The sequence below is a fragment of the Pezoporus occidentalis genome, unplaced genomic scaffold, assembly GCF_034315485.1.
Source record: "Pezoporus occidentalis ecotype Australia unplaced genomic scaffold, CSIRO_AGI_Poc_V1 ctg6, whole genome shotgun sequence".
NCBI classification, from domain to species: Eukaryota; Metazoa; Chordata; class Aves; order Psittaciformes; family Psittacidae; genus Pezoporus; species Pezoporus occidentalis.
The window spans coordinates 9114730-9117992 of record NW_026915943.1 but is presented as its reverse complement, the minus strand read 5'-3'; positions in this window follow the sequence as shown (position 1 = coordinate 9117992).

The window sequence follows — 3263 nt, the reverse complement described above, 5'->3', positions numbered from 1 at the left end:
TCAGAGTTTGTCTTTGACTTCACTGGCAAAAGAGAAGTCTCGTAAAACAAGTTCATCTCACCCTGCTTTAAGTGTCTAAATCTGATTTACTTTTTATGTACTTTTTATAGTCAGTAAAAGATAAATAGACACTTCCATGGCACATCCCTCCCACCCAGAACTTGGCAGATGAATGTTACCTAGCTTCAGCATTTCCGGTAACTATATGGGATATTTCCATGTTAAATCTCTCCATTTAACATGACAGAAAGATGACTGTAATGATGTGATTCAGGAGAGGTCCCACAGGAGTATGACATGAACAGAGCACAAGGGAAGCAAGAGCCCACAATAAATCTGAAACTGTGGAACCAAAAAGAAATCGAAAGCACGGGAGTTCACAGCAAACCCCAGAGGTGGAACTGCACAGAGGTGGGAAGTATTTGCTGTATGAGTGCTGTGGCTCCAACACCCTTTGGAGAAAAAGAGGTCCGGAACTGCTGGAGTCTGTGAAAAATCACAAATCCAAAGAGCCTTGGCAAGCAACATTTGTTTCTTACTATGAGGAAATATTTTGACAGTTGGGAATGATACTGTCTGGCAGGTTTTACCACTGCAGGTTCTTATGGAAGGAAAAAATTCTCCAGGGAAAAGCCCTTGTAGCATATACGTATTTGCACCCATACAATTACATTTTGTACTTGAACTTTTAACTCCTCCCACAGTTGCTGCACTTCAATTACTGTTTACGTGTGCTGTTTCATCTTTCTGTCCGTACACACACACGTAAAAACATCTGTATTCCTTAAAAGGAAAAAATACTGAATTCAGTAATAGCATTTCTTATCCTTTTACAGTGCCACATAAAAACCTGTATAAATTCTGAGCAGGTTTAAGGGGAGATTACTGCATGCTGATAGCTCAACCTGAAAACCCTTTTTTCTAGATTACAAATAACATAATAAAGATTATAATATAATCCTGGCAGCAGATTTTACATCTACATCCAAAGGATGTGCAGGATTATTAAAGAACAGTGCAATGTCTTAAAATGTGAACCAGACCTTTTTACTGAGCTGTACTGCAGACTCCACTGCTGCAATCAATACTCCAAACAGCCCTATTTTTCTTGGACAAAACCCCTACACATATCTGACATTTGAGGAAGCCAGGTGAGGAAATCAATATCTAAACAAAAATGCACTTAATCATATCTCCTCTGGACAGATGCAGATTGGAAAATCCTATACGGTCCACATATTGCCTTCTGCTTAAAGCTTAGAAATGAAGCTGTGCTTCCTAAATGGCAATGTCCTGCTGCGAGAGCATTGCTGAAGCTGGAGTGAATACAGTAGCAATTAACTGTGTGCCAGCCCATGTGAGATGATCTATTGCTCAAATTTAAGTTTAGGTATAGTTTTTTGTTGAAGCACTTCAGCATAAATACATGATAACAAAAAAATGTATGTACTTTATAAATGTAGCAGCTTTACTGGAATATATAGCAAAGAGTCACACATTCGCTTTAACCTTACATCTCCTGGGCTGCTTTTTCATACCTTGAGTCAGCCCAAGGAGGAATTTAATATACACACATACTTTATCTTACCGTAATGCCTTTAAGCAGTGACCATTATTGGACATTTCTCATGGCCTTGCAGGTGATCATTAAACGTGTAACAGCCCTACTACATAGACACTAAATGAGTATAGATAGCTCTAATGCCAAAAAATGTCTGTCTTCAAAGGTGCGTTTGTGCACAGAATGGCTTCTGTACTTAAAGGTGCTCCTTTACTTGACATTACTTCATAAAGCCCTTTGAGATAACCACAGTGAGAGATGTTTTAGAACAACACAGTTTTATTTCTTCTCTGCTTTAGCCCGAAGCGGTTCAGCGTTATTTGAACATCAGCAACAGCACCTCTTTACGACTTCAAAGTCAGATCCTAACCTCAAACTGGCAGTGCACCTCAAGATTAAAACTCTGCCTGGCACTGTAAGAAATGGATGCTTTCAGGAGAAACAATAGCAATAGGAGGTAACAACACCACGCTCTAGTATCGCTCAATTAGGAGGCACATTAAGGTGCCTGACACGAATGCTCTTACAGGAAACAACTTAAGAAAGGTGTGAGAAAAAAGATGACACCATTAAGCTTGGGAAGAGTTTTGTAGCTGTTATTAACCTGGAGGAAAGGTGAGACTCCTCCCAACTGACCTTCATAGTGAAAACCCCCATCAGGCACTCTGCAATGACAAAGCCCAAAACATGCAATCCTGAACAGAAGGAACTGCAGATAGATGTTTGAGGTGTTTCCTACCTAAACAGCTACTGTCTGTTTAGGAACACAGCGAGAGGTCTCTTAATATGAAAGAAGAACATCTCTGTGGTGGAGTCAGCCTAAACCATGGAAACTGGGAAGCAGCTACAGGTGCTTTGAGGTCCTGCTGGCACAGAGATAACGGCGGTTCGGGCTGGGTGTGATGGGCTTCCTCAGCAAATTCAGCTGTCCTCAAGAGGAGGACACTGCTCTCTCTGTTTTTGTGTGAGGCCCATTATGGCAGTTTGATCAACTCAACAAGTGCTTCCATCCTACTGATACACAAGAAAGCAACTGCTGTTGTGATTTCACCTAAAGGGGGCTACAATGAAAGATGGGGAGGGACTTTTTGCAAAGACATGTAGGGATAGGACAAGGGGGAATGGCTTTAAACTGAGAGGGGAGATTTAGATTATACCTCAGGAAGAAATTCTTCACCATGAGAGTGGTGAGGCGCTGGCACAGGGTGCCCAGAGAAGCTGTGGCTGCCCCATCCCTGGCAGTGTTCAAGGCCAGGCTGGATGGAGCTTGGAGCAACCTGCTCTAGTGGAAGGTGTCCTTGCCCATAGCACGGGGTTGGAACGAGATGATCTTTAAGATCCCTTGGACCCAGAGCAGTCTGGTGTTCTATGTGGGCACTCACCAGTAAAGGCAACACGGCACGGCTCGGAGTAACGCGTTCCCGCACGAGATCCGCTCTCGGGCTCCCCGTACTCCCCGCTGCTGCCCTCCCGTCCCGCACAGCCGGCGGGGCCCAGGTTGTGACTCACTCACCTCCCACCCACCATTGCCTCCATTCAGGCGGGCTAGGAGCGGCGGCGGCGGCGGCGGCTGCAGCTCGTTCCTTGCTTCCCGCCGCGCTCCGCCACAGGAGGCAGCGGCAGCGGCAGCGCAGCCGCGGCGAGGCCCGGGGGCAGCGGGTCCCTCGGCGTGCGGCAGAGGGCGCCCCGCGTTCCGCTCAGC